This window comes from Giraffa tippelskirchi, chromosome 1 (assembly GCF_054371585.1).
Source record: "Giraffa tippelskirchi isolate mGirTip1 chromosome 1, T2T-mGirTip1v1.2.pri, whole genome shotgun sequence".
Lineage (NCBI taxonomy): Eukaryota > Metazoa > Chordata > Mammalia > Artiodactyla > Giraffidae > Giraffa > Giraffa tippelskirchi.
In genome coordinates this window covers 149461505-149475834 of record NC_137275.1, presented here as the reverse complement: position 1 = coordinate 149475834, position 14330 = coordinate 149461505, and the positions used below count along the sequence as shown (strand labels likewise).

The following is a 14330-nucleotide window of genomic DNA, read 5'->3' as shown; positions in this document are numbered from 1 at the left end:
TCCTGGAGAAGGAAATGGCAACCCACTCCAGTATTCTTGCTTGCAGAGTCCCATGGAGAGAGCAGCCTGGTAGGCTACAGTCCACAGGGTCTCAAAGAGTCGGACACGACTGAGCAGCTTCACTTTCACTTTTCAAAGAGTGAGTCAGCACAGGGCAAGTTGGGTTATTCTCTTGAAGTGTGAGAAATTCACGCTGAATATCCATTTCCTTTCTTCTGTTTTTACTGGCCTCCCTTGCATCCTCCCATATAACTCACAAGTCAAGTTCTATCTTTGGTCACCAGTCAGAGATCCTGGAGTGGTAATCTGGGGTCTAAGGAAGGAGCAGGATTCAGGAGAAAATTACTGCCATAGTGGGTTTCTCCCAACTCTAAGTGAGAAGGGAGAGTTTCTACAATTCTCCAGACTTGGTAGACACTACCTAGAGGTGACTGCTCAGGACGCGGGGTATAGCATGAAACTAGACCGAGGGACAAGACAGAAGTAAGGGTGGGACATGCAGCTTTTAGATTTTTTTTTTTAATTTAGGAACTTTTAAAAATGCTTGTTAAGAAGAGGCTAAAAGTTCAGTTGCTGCTCCAAGTGGTGTGGTGTCTGGTTACAAATGTTCTAGGACTGGCACTTCTATTTCAAGACCCAGCGCTGCTCACTCTAGGAGAGCCATGTCACAGACCACCCCTGCCCTTTCCCTTAGACCACACCTCTCTAACTGGCAGAATACACAGGATGGGAGGTTTTCAAAGAACCCCTGAATGGCTCTGAACAGCCAACTGTCATCAAGGCACTAGTTCTCAGAATCTGTTGATAAAGTCTCAAGGAAACATTATGAAAATTCCAAAAAGCCTTTATTTCGAAAGGACTAAATCTCCAGTGGAGTGCGTGATAACAGAGATCCCATTTTAAGGCAGGTGGAACCTTCTTGGTGTGCTGAAAAATCACATCATTTGGGGAAAACACAATCAGACACATTTAAATACCTTCTACTTTATCTTTTCGCATACTCAAGAATGTGGGGGAAAAGATGACCCATCTTGCTATCATTTCCCATGTAGAACTTTTTGGGGAGAAATATAAAGCATTCAGCTTGGCATTGTGTGCAGAGTCCTGAGCATGGAGCCGGATGGTTTGATTTCAAATCTTTCATCTATTATTTCTAATTGTTTAACCACAGGCAGTTAGCTTTTCTGAATCTCAGTTTTTTAATCTGTAAAGTGAAAACACTAGTAATTACCCCCCAGCACTCACTAAAAACATGTTAGCTGAATCTGAATAGGTTTCTCAAGGCCAAAAGAAATAAAAAAAACTGCAAGTGGAACTTGGAAATACTTGATTAAATCTAAGGCCTGGAGAAAAAAGTAAATCATAGGATGCCTACCCGCTTAGGATGTTGTGCAGCTATTTCCAAAGGTAATTTAATATCATTGCAGGACACATAAAAACAGCATGACCCACAAGAGCCACAGAATGGTACTTCCGTTGACCATGTCAAGCTCAGTCTTTTGTTCCTACAATTTCAAAAGAATATTAATAAAATTGAGAATATGTTGGTAAAAGCCACTAAAATAGAGACAGCATTGCAAATGTCTTGCCAGAGTTAATAGGCCTAAAATCCTATTTGGTCCAAGAGTCTGAGCTTCTACTATTTCCAATCTTACAGAAGTACTGTTCACTTCTGTCTACCTGGCACTTAATATTATCCTTAGGAAAAATACCTCTATGATGAATTCACACAGGCGCTCTCAGAAGTCTAATGAGGCCCATGCCATGTCCAGGTTTCATACTAGCTAGACATCATTCTAAAAATGAAGATACACAGAAGCCTAATTGGATATCAGCTGGCAAAAATAATTGTTTGCCTTTTGGGCCCCCTGTCCTTTTTATTTTTCTCAAATAAAGAGGTGACCTGATAATTTTACTTCTGGGTGCCTCTGTTTCCTCATCTGTAAAATGGGGTTTTTATCTTCTAGGACAGTTAAGAGAGTTAAATGAATTCATTTATATAAACACTCAAAGTGCGACTGTTATATAGTACATGCTAAATAAATGAGAGCTGTTATTCTAATGATCACTATTAATTTGTATTTTTATGCAAATATTAGGGATGATTTCAAACACCTTCTCATCCACTAAAGTCCAAAATATTTACAAGGATATAAATACTATGTCCCCTTTGATCCTGGCCCCCCAAGGCTAAATGTTTCTCTGGAGGTCTTCTCTCATCAGCCTTGTATAGTTCTCCCTACACACTGCCAGGTAAGTAAAATCAGGTGGTCTTTCCATTCATTTTCTATTGCTGAGTAATTAGTTACCATGAAGTTACTGGCTTAAAAGAATATATACTTGTCCCACAGTTCCTGTAGGGCAGGACTCTGAGCACAGCTTGCATTGATCCTCTGCTTAGGGTCCCCCAAGGCTGCAATCAAGTCTCATGGGAAGGCTTGACCAGGGAAGAATCTGCTTCCAAGCTCATTTAGGTTGTTGCTACTAAGTCGCTGCAGTCGTGTCCAACTCTGTGCAACCCCATGGACTTCAGCCCACCAGGCTCCCCCATCCCTGGGATTCTCCAGGCAAGAACACTAGAATGGGTTGCCATTTCCTTCTCCAACGCATGAAAGGGAAAAGTGAAAGTGAAGTCGCTCAGTCGTGTCCGACTCTTCATGACCCCATGGACTGCAGCCTGTCAGGCTCCTCCGTCCATGGGATTTTCCAGGCTAGAGTACTGGAGTGGGATGCCATCGCCTTCTCCGTTAGGTTGTTGACAGACTTCATTTTCCCAAATTGTAGGACCGAGGACCCTAGTTTCTTGCTGACTGTTGCCTGGAGACTGCCCTCAAGTCCTCAAGGCCACCCCTGTTTTTTTGCCACATGGACTTCACTAAACGAGCAAGCTAAGTCTCTGGGGCCATGATCGCTAGGCAGCTGGAGCCTCATAAGACATGATGTGGTCATGTGAATGACATCCCACCAGCTTAACTGTCTTCTGTTGGTGAGAAGACAGTCACAGGCCCTGCCTGCACTCAAAGGGAGTTGATTATACAGAGCATGGATGTGGGGAGGCCACCCCAGAGGTTTTCCATCACTGCCACAGAGAAGAAAGGCCATGCCCAACTTCCATTTAAATTCTCCAATTCATTTTCTGTTCCAACCACAGAGGTCAGGCAAGGTTTTATAGTCTGTTAATTAGAGGGATGAAACATAGGGAAAGCGAGGGAAAGTAGAAAGAATTGAGTTTAAGAAAAGGTCAAAGAAGAGACAGTTACTCTCTCCATGTAAACTGTGGAAGTGATGATGACAATGTCCAAAAACAACTCCTTAAATTCCCAGAGTCCCTCCAAGATGTCTTTGGGGAAGGCAGTCTGAGCAGGTGGATACCTGAAGTAGTTGAAGTCCAGGCCTAATTTAGCCATCTTTGGACCTACAGATTGGAATCATAAGAATGGAAACTGGCCCGTGACTATGAACAGAACTGTTTGCCATGTGGATTAATGAGAAGATACCTTTGACTTTCTTTAAATCCTTAAAGGATTATTATAAAGATGTGTGTGTGTGTGTGTGTGTGTGTGTGTGTGTGTGTGTTAAGTTGCTTCATTTGTGTTGGACTCTTTGTGACACTATGGACTGTAGCCTGTCAGGTTCCTCTGTCCATGGGATTCCCCAGGTAAGAATATTGGAGTGGGTTGCTATGCCCCTCTCCAGGGGATCTTCCCAACCAAGGAATTGAACCAGAGTCTCTTACATCTCCTGAATTGGTAGGAGGTTTCTTTACCACTAGAGCCAACCGGGAAGCCCTATTATCAAGATACCACCCAGTTATTCTCTATATCTTCTGAGGAGGGAATAGGGAGAAATGGGCTCAAATTTCAGCAAGAAATTTGTATAGACCTAAGGAAAAAAGTCTTAACAGTAATGATGATTAATCACTGAAAACAGGCTATAAAAAATGCTATAAAATATCTGTCCTCTGAGTTGAAAAAAATAGGCTAGACACCTATCTAGATGGTGGTCCAAATTCAGTGAAGGAGATGGTCCAGACCTTTCCTCATGCACATAGTAACACCTCAAAAATAAACACTTCGTAATGCCTTAGTCATTACAGGATGCTATAAACTAGACTGAGTGGCTAATAAAGAACAGCAATTTATTTCTCAGTTTTGAAGGCTTGGAAGTCCAAGATCAAGGTGTTGGCAGATTCAGTGTCTGGTTAGAGCTTGGTTCTTAGTTCATAGTGGCTATCTTCTCCTTGTATCCTCACAGGGCTAAGGGGCAAGACAGCTTTCTGGGGTCTCTTTTTTAAGGGCACTAATCTCACTCATGTGGGCTCCACCTTCATGACCTAATCATCTCCCAATGGCCATACCTCCTAACACCATCACATCGGAGGTTAGGTTTCAACATATGAATTTACAGGGAAACATTTCAGTTCAGTTCAGTCGCTCAGTCATGTCCAGCTCTTTGCGACCGCATGAATCACAGCACGCCAGACCTCCCTGTCCATCACCAGCTCCCGGAGTTTACCCAAACCCATGTCTATCGAGTCGGTGATGCCATCCAACCATCTCATCCTCTGTCATGTCCTTCTCCTCCTGCCCCCAATCCTTCCCAGCATTAAGGTCTTTTCCAATGAGTCAACTCTTAGCATGAGGTGGCCAAAGTATTGGAGTTTCAGCTTCAACATCAGTCCTTCCAATGAACAGCCAGGACTGATCTCCTTTAGGATGGACTGGTTGGAAACATTTAGTCGACAGCAATTAAATATAATGAAAATGGTTTGTTGGTGGTGATGATCAATCCACTAGCAGTATTTTTAAAATTGAGATCCTTGGACAACCTGTGTCAATTTCACCTGAGGTATTGTTTAAAAAGCTTATTCCCAGGTCCATCTGTGGTAATGAATTAAAAATCTCTTGAGGTGGAGCCTGGGCATTGGCTTTTTAAACAAGTACCCCAGGAAGTGTTTATACATATTGAACCTTGTAAACGACTGTAAATAAAATACAGTTCATATCTGAACTTGAATTCCTTCATTCCAATCTTCCAATCTCATCCTTACCCACCACCCCCAACCCTAAATTTCAAATGCACAAATATTGTCTCCTCCTTTGAGCAGCCAGAAAGCACCCTGGATCACCCTGACTTCCATCCCAGATATGGTCAAGCAACCAGACTACATGGATACATTCAATGCTGCTGCCATGCTGGTTCCCCAGGGAAATTACGTAATAGGTTTCTGGCACATATCACAGTTACTAGAGTTACAAATGAACCTCCATCCCATCTCTCCAGGAGACCTATGTTCTGAGCAAAACTACAACAATATGCCTGCTGCCTAGACCTTGGGGTGGGGAGTAGGGGCATGCTTGGAAAAGTGTGTGTGGTTTGCTGCATGGAAACTCGGGGTACACAGTCCTACCCATTGCAGAGCTGTAGTCTGAAGTGTGTCTCTACAAACTCTACTTGAATTTTTGCAGGACCCTATTAGGGTCCCCAGGAGAGTGCTCATATGAAGTCCAAGAAATCTGAGGAAAATGTGGAGCTTACATGATGGACTAATTTCATTTCAATAAAATTCCCCTATTACATTCAATGCGCCTGGCTTTATTAAGTTTTGTCATAAACGCTGGGAACACTTCCAAATTTAGGCTTGCACAATTATTTTTATTGGTGCGTTAACTAAAAATGGTATAGGCATAAGTCAGAGTGTACATTTGACTTCATCTGGGGAGCTGAAATGAGCTTTAGTTTGATTTATAGTCATTTTACCCCTGTAAATGAGATACAGGAAATCGGGGTTAGAGTTTCTGATCACAGCATTCCTAAACCCTCTGCCGGTTCCATCCACAGTTCTGCCATGTATCTAATGAATTTAAATTCCAAATGTCTATCGGCAACCCACAAAGTCACCAAACAAAGAGGCTGGCTTGTTTTCAGACCCAGAGCCATCCAAACTGGTCCAAAAAAATAGAGGTTTGTTGCACTAAAGTGAGACTGGGGAGCTCTCGGTGCTTTGAAAGTTTTTAATTGCTATGGAAAAAAATCCTTTCAAAGATTTTTCCCTTAACATGGGCCCCTTGGAAACTTTTCATAGGGGAACTGTAAAATATTTATACAGCTAGCAGCACTGTTGAAAAAAAAAAAGCAAGCAAGAAAGAAACAGTGCTGAATGAGAAGCAGACTTGAAGTGAGCCCTGCAGATTCAGGGCATCCAGGGAGGGGAGGTTCCTGGGATTTCAACCCCCTGGGAAATAGAATTAATCCCTTCCAGCTAGGTCCGCAGACAGGATCGACAGGAGAAGGCCCTCTGTTTAGTTTAGAGCTCTGCCAGTGCCATTTTGAAATGTTTCATCTTGAAACAAGGAGCCCCACATTCTCACTTTGCACCCAGTCCTGCACATGACTAGGCTGGTCCGGCTCAGAGAACTCCCCCAGGACTTCTGTTTTCAGACATGTCAGTATGGTTGTCCCTTCTCTTCTCTGTTGGCTTCTCTCTTGCTTTTCCTTTCCTGCAGGAATCTGTGATTTGGACCCGCCCCCGTGCCAGTCCTCAGTGGCATGCACTCCACTTCCCATTGGTTAGTCAGGCTGGCATACATTCTGCCTGCGCCTCTTTGTCATCCCAGGGCATAGGAGGTGAACCATCCATATTGAGAGTTTCTAAAAAACATGGCGTGGTCTTTGTGACTAGACCAAAAACTGGAGAATTTTAGAGTTGAAAGGAACTGTGGTTATCTCATTTTATAGAGTAAATTTGGTCCTGCCAAGGCTACTTTGTTTGTGAATATCAGGTTAGGGACATGGCTAGCTCATTCTACAACGTCTGTAAAAAGGGGTCAGCATGGACAGAGTCTCCAAACAGCCCCCAAACTCCTGCGAACTCCTGCTTCACTATTTTCTCAACACTTTAATCAACAATGACATTATTAAAGAGAAGGCTGAAGAGATAATCACTTTCTCCACATCAAACTCTCAAACAATTTTACTTCCTCCCCCACACAGTTTATCTTTTACTGGTGAGGATATTTCATAGTTAAAAAAAAAAAAAAAACCAACGGATGTAGATTGCATGACCTCTTCATGGCTCCAGCCTACCCATCAGTGCTGACATCCAGGTAACCAATGGAAAAGGAAGAGAAGAATCCAAGAGCTCAAAAAAATCCACAAAGTAGATAATTAATATCAGAGAAATCAAGATTTGGCTACATTACAGTAGTTAAAGTACTAAGGGGCAAGGTGAGCTATGGTCCTGAAAGTTTCTAACAGAGGAGAATGGGTTACAGAATTACCACAATCTCGTCCATCAGAAGGGATCCTCTTGTCTCAAGGCTGACTTAATTGCCATAATTCAATTAACATACTTCCGCTAATTATATAAGCTTTTAAATGACAGTTCAACAGCAGCACCACTGAGAGTAAGCCATTTTTTTTTCATTTTTAACTTAATCTTAAATTAATTATAAGTAAATTGCATTGATTTCTTTTTCACATCCTGTTTTGTTACCGAACTAGCACGTAATTTAAAAACTCTGGGTCTTATGTAAGAGGCATTTAATACCACATGAAATAATTGTGGTATTCATAAATATAGAGAGGCAAGCTTTTTCTTTCCTTCCTTTCTCCTTCCCTCCCTTCCTTTTTCTTTGTAGATGACAGTTCTAATCAAATGCTAAATGAGATAACAACAATCACACCAATGGAAAGAGCATTTACTTTGCAAATTCTTGACCTAGAAACAGTATTTTATACATGTCAAGAAATATTTGTTAAATTAATATCGATTATTGGATAAGATGCTTTGGGCATGATAGAAAAAAGCTGAAAAGGCATCAAAGCCCTAGTCCCTGATCTCAAAAGCATAACCATTCCTTCAGGGAACAATATGTAAGTATATGAACATGACAGGTCATTCAAAACCTAGTTGAAATTTCATACACTAAAGGAGTCCATAGCATGTAGTATATAATAAAAATATAAAAGGAATGCATTGGATGCTAAGAGGAATACCTAGCATACAATATAAAAATGGTAAATCAGATTACCTCTTCCACTGAGGAAGATAAGAAGATGGGTTATCAATATGAATTATCATATCTACATACAAATGAGAGTTGACAAATGCAAATTACCTGCTAGGAATCAGTGGACAGTGGATGTATCACAACTAGAGACATTCTAACAAAGCAAAGAATGCCATACTAGGATTGAGCAGGTGCTAATTTGAGCAGAAGCACAGATTCAGTCTTTAAAAATAATTTCTATCAGAGTTTAGTTGCCTCACAATGTTGTATTAGTTTCTACTACACAATAGAGTGCATTAGCTATTTGTATACATATATTCCCTCTTTAGATTCACTTTTTAAACAAATATTTTTTATTGAAGTATAATTTGATTTACAATGCTGTGTTAGTTTCAGGCTTACCGCAAAGTGATTCAGTTATATGTATGTGTGTGTGCATGTGTGTGTGCATATATACATATATATGTATACCTGTATAATATAGTTTTGGAGTTCCTTGATGGCTCAGGCAATAAAGAATCCGCCTTCAGTGTGGGAGATATGGGTTTGATCCCTGGGTCAGGAAGATCCTCTGGAGAAGGGAATAGCAACCCACTCCAGGATTCTTGCCTTGGAGAATCCTTTGAACAGAAGAGCCTGGTGGGCTACAGTCCATGGGGTCGCAAAGAGGTGGATACAACTGAGCGACTAACACTAGATATAGTTCTAGCACAGATTCCTTGTGAGATACCTTTAGAGTTGACTTCCAACAAAAGTATATATTCTTTGCATCAAATTATACTCTGTTTTGTATATTTTCATGATTTTTGATTGAATAAAAAATATAGATATGTCAGAATTTTTGCAGATATTTAAGACTCCAAAGACAATTAATTACAGAAGAATTCAAAGAAATATTTTTTTCTTAAAGATTATTTGTTCCACTTTTTTATCTACCACTTCATTTTATTCAGATCAAAATTTTCTCTTATGCATTTTCAACTTAATAATGTTACAGGAAGTATGGAAAGTACAGGAAAACTCACATGCCCAGTAATGAGATCAGATAAACTGGCTGATGTCAGCTCAGTAGGTTGAAAAAACAAGAGACGTTTTTAAACTGAGGTAGTTGCCATGCTATGCAAGGTTTTAATAGCAAAGGAAACGTTGGTCCAAGAGGATGGGCCTAACCCCGTGAGGTCAGACTAACCATCACTTGCTTGTGGAAACTGCCACCTCTTCCCCATACAGACACTGAGGCCTCTAGTTATTGCCTACTTTTCCTTATAGAACACCAAGCACTTGAACTTGATTAATTATTAGCAATCATTGACTGCTAGCTGTTCCCAATAGGTCACCATCTCCCTGTCAGTAGAGCTTATGTTGCTCACCACCATATTTCCAGTCTGGCACGTGGAATGTCTTCTGTAAACATTCTTAGGGAGTAAGAAAAAGAAAGTAAAGGTTTCTCGCTCTGCTAAGGTCTTTGTATTAGTTGGACATCTTTCAGTTTCACCTGATAAGTATCCTTTTAAACTTTAAAAGGAGATAAGGCTTAAAGGCCAATAGGTTCATAAAACCAACTTTGGAAAGGCTGACCTAGAGACAACATTGCCTCACCCTCATTTCTAGACATTCCAAGGAGGGATTCCAGCTGACTCAGCACAGATCGTGTAGCTAGACCTTGGCTAGAAGGACATGGTCCTTAACTGGCCCAGTCTAGTCCAGTGACAACCTCTGTGGCCAAGAGAGAGTGCAGAGTGCCGAGTGCAGTTCCCATCTTGCACCAGCTGTAACCCTGTGTGGTGAGGGAAGGAGGACTCTAGGAAACAGAGAGGGGAAGCTGATCTGTGTGTACATTCAGTGGTGATGTTCATTGCTTCCAGACCAGGCCTGCAGAGGCTATGTCGCCATCGTTTTGGTTTCTCAACGAAACAGTAGTCTTGGTATGCATGGCTTTTATTTTACTTATTTAACAGCCATAGGGATTCATGACAGCTCGAATTACTGTTCTTATTTCTACCAACTCTTTCTTGAGGAACAAGTATGCCCACAGGCCAATAGCAATTTTATTATACAAATTAACTCAAAGGATGCTACCAATATAACTACTTTTGATTGAATGACTTAGAAAATAAAGCCTATATCATGTTTTGTCTTGAGGAAGACTGAGGGAGCAGGAAGTGGCAATAGGGCTAGGGGGCAAAAACCTTCTACTTCATTCTTAAGGATGCTTTATTCCACCCATCCATGAAAGCACAGAATGACCAGTAATATCTGATTCTTCTGGGACTCTGGAGCTCCCAGCTGTTTTCCTGTGTGTTCACAGTGTTTTCTCACGCTGAAGCTACTCATGTAAATCAATCCTGCTTGCCCAGAGATGTACATGATGAGAGGATTTTTTTCTTTGTGAGTTACACTTTCAGCCCACACGTGGCTGCACATGAAATATCAATTTTTGCCCCACTTCTACTTTGCGTGGTGAGTCAGGCCTCTTCTCTGTTTACACAAGGACAGAAGAAAAGTTTGAGGAAGGTAAAAGGGTCGCTGGGCCCATTATCCCGGCCGTCTACGGTTTTCTCTTGCCATTTCCTCTCATCCATCATTGTCCTCCCTAGAATCTCATCTATATCCCTTGAGATTTGGTTGTTTTTCCTAGGCAATGCTCCTTTTAAGGAGCCTATTTTAAGATCATTATGTTCTCTGCAAAACACTTTTGCCAGAACTTTCCTGTTGATACCAATTTTCTCTCTACTCAGGTTCTGTTTTCACTATTGAGGCCGTGCAGGGAATATTTGCATTCCTTCTGATCGTGGGGAATGGTGCAGTAATCTTACACTATATATATTTTTATATTGAAAGTCATAAGATCTTTATTTTGCATTCCTTAACCATAAGCCATCACCCACTTCCCATCCTTCAAAGGGGCAACTCAGGAAGGCCTCTATCTCCACTAGACAATTCCCAGAGAAGACCAAGAATTAGCTTTTTTTACTTCTCATTTTGGCATAAGGGGATTATTATTGTTTACTTTGGAATTGTTGTTGTTCTTTATTGCTAAATCATGTCAGATTCTTTGCGACCCATGAAGTGTAGTTCCTCTGTCTTTAGGACTTCCCAGGCAAGAATACTGGAATGGGTTACCATTTCCTTCTCCAGGGTATCTTCCCCACCCAGGGGTTGAACTCATGTCTCCTTAAAATTTCTAGCATCTCCAAGTATCTAATTCCCAGGTATTTCGTGCTTACAATACTGATGTCAAAGCTGTTGCCATTAAAAATAAGTACAGGACTTAGAGAGAGCAGAGGGCTCAGTTAGGAAACAAATAAGATATAGAGATATGGGACTTCCCTGGTGGTCCAGTGGTTAAGAATTCGCCTGCCAGTGCAGGGGACATGGGTTCTATCCCTGGTCCGAGAAGATCCCACATGCCATGGGGCAACTAAGCCCTGTGCCACAACTACCGAGCCCATGTGTTGCAAGTACTGAAGCTTGTGCACCTAGAGCCTGTGCTCCACAACAAGAGGAGCTATCACAACGAGAAGTCCAAGCATCACAACTAGAGCAAGCCCATGCACAGCAATGAAGACCCAGCATAGCCAAAAAAGGATAAAAAAGATATGGATACAGTTGCCTTAACACTTTGCTTTGCTGACTTAATGAAGGTCAGATGGAGGAATAGAGGTTTCACTGATTCTGGGGACAAAAGATTTCAGCATCTTTCATCCCTATATTCTTCGGGACACTGTTTCCAGAAGATGTGAAAAACACTGTTTCATGGTCAAATAGTTTTGGAAAACAGTGTTTTGGAATTCCCGGAACACATTAGTGTATTAAAGGCTCTGATGGTTTCCCATTAAATAAACCTATTTAAGTTTATCTCAGCATTCCCTAAACTTACTTGAGCTTGAAACACTCAGCACAGTTTACCCAGAAACCACCTGCAGAATGGCATCCTTGGACCACCAATTAGAAGACAAGGAAATACAATTCTATTATCTTAAAACTGATAATGCTCTTTGTAGATATTGAAGACATGAAGAATTTAATTGCCTTCTTAAAATCATTGCATCAGAGACTTCAGCCCAAGGGCTTACTGACTCAGAGGCAGACCTCTGAGGGTAGGTTCTTGGCATCTTCAGCAAGATAATAGGTGGGAGAGACAGGTGTTACAGAGAGGGAGAGGATTTTTAAAAGTTTTCTTTACCTCCAGGTTGACCCCATCTGGGGTTAGGTCTCATGGACTAGGCAGAATTTTACCTAAGGGACATCTAGGCAGGAAGAGGAAGTAGAGAAGGGAAGTCCATTTTTCTAGGGCTGGAAACATTTGGGGGACAATTAGAGAAACATGAAGGGTGAACTGATCAGATCTGTCCCAATTTCCCCTCATGAGCCTTTGGACTAGAGAAGGGGGAGGAGACTGAGTAAATATGGAGTGCTCACGTCCCCAGCCCTTACTTAGGGGAGATGGGGCTTATCCTGTGGCAGGATCAGGTGGTGTATTTACAATGAGTTGTATTCTCTGAGTTTCTGAATGACATGCATGACCCACCAATTCCTACTGCACCCAGTTGAAAAGTGAGTCTTCCATGGGGCCAGATAGGTCATATGGCAGGGCTTTAAAAGTATCCTCAGCATCCAAGAGAGCCAAGATGCGGCCAAGTCAGCCAGGAAGGGCCGTGAAACCCCGACCAAGATGAGAGGTGTCAGAGTACAAGGTTTACCACCGTCATCTTCAGCACATGTCCCAGCAGGAGCAGAGGGCAAAACAGGGACACTATGTGGTCCATCCCCTTCCTTCTACTTTAACAAGATCATGTGAGCCCTGCTCCCTGCCCCAATTATATACCCGAGGCCACTTTGTAGAGAATTGGGAAGAAAGGAACAGAAAAAAATGAAGACTAAACCACTGCTTGGGAAGACTGAGCTTTACCTATAGGGAATATTTACCTTTGGGGACTGGACTAAAATTTAAACTGAGTTAGACAATTATTTCCTGCCTTTCCACCCATAGGGTGGGGCTTACAAGAAAGGTCAGATTGATAATAAGCAGTATAAAGAGATTACATTTTCTCTGTACATCTGGATTTCAGTGTGATTGAAATTTCAGATATTGCTGTATCCTTTTTTGTGCATATATTCACAAAAGCTTATCTCAGGCCACCTAATCCCTAGTTTTATTTTACCTCAAACTGAAGGATTGCCATAGTACATCAAAAGTTTATTGTGTGAAACTGTAATATTAGTATGCTTGGCTGTCTGTCTTATCGGCAATGAGCAACTTCACTGGAAAGGCATGATTTCATTCATTCCCCACCCCATAACACACACATAGAATAACACCTTAGTAGATACTCAGTAAGTGTTAGTTGAAATGAATGAAGGAGTGAAAGAATGAAAGAAATATGGTCAGCCTCTGCATCTCAGTTGATTCTCTACAAAGGAATCTCACCTGAGTATTCTTTTTTGTTGTTAATTGAAGTATAGTTGATTTACAATATTGTGTTAATTTCTGCTATACAGCAAAGTGATTCATTATACATACATATATATATATATATATATATACATTTTTATATTATCGTCCATTATGGTTTATCACAGGATATTGAATATAGTTCCCTGTGCTATACATCAGCCCTATGCTCATAGCAACACTATTTACAATAGCCAGGACATGGAAACACCTAAATGCTCATCAGCAGATGAATGGATAAAGAAGATGTGATACATATACACAATGGAACACTACTCAGCTATCAAAAAGAATGAAATAATACCATTTGCAGCAACATGGATAGACTTAGAGATTATCATATTAAGTGAAGTAAGTCAGATAGAGAAAGACAAATTCCATATGATATCACTGATATGTGGAATCTAAAGTATGGCATGGGTAACCTACCTGTGAAATAGATTCACAGACATAGAGAACAGACTTGTGGTTGTTGGAGGGCAGGGTGGGGAGGGATGGAGTGGACTCTGGGGTTATCAGATGCAAACTGTTGTGTACAGAATAAACCTGAGTGTTCTTTATGATTGCAAGAAGAAAAATGAGGCTTCCTTGGAGAGCCTAGCGGCAGCCATTTTTCTTTATAGCCACAATGTCCTTTCTTCTATCTCCTTCATCTGTTTTCAATGGCTTACGTTCTTTTCCCTTCTCTTTTCTTCCCTGGAAACTCTTTGGAAATGAAGGTGACACTGGCCTGGAGAATGGAGAAGTTGTCTTGTCTGGGAGTATTCCCAAATCCTCCTGAACTATGACTCAGGAAGTCTTAAATTTGTATGACAATTTTTGGCTTAAAGGAAAAAGAGAGTCTTCTATTCGTAGTCTGATAA

At 41.2% G+C, this 14330-nt stretch overlaps 1 protein-coding gene across 4 annotated transcripts in view; it reads right to left on the bottom strand.

Annotated features, from left to right (window-relative positions):
• NFIB (nuclear factor I B) overlaps positions 1-14330 on the bottom strand; it is a 465570-nt gene that overhangs the window by 342230 nt on the left and 109010 nt on the right. The window lies entirely within an intron of this gene.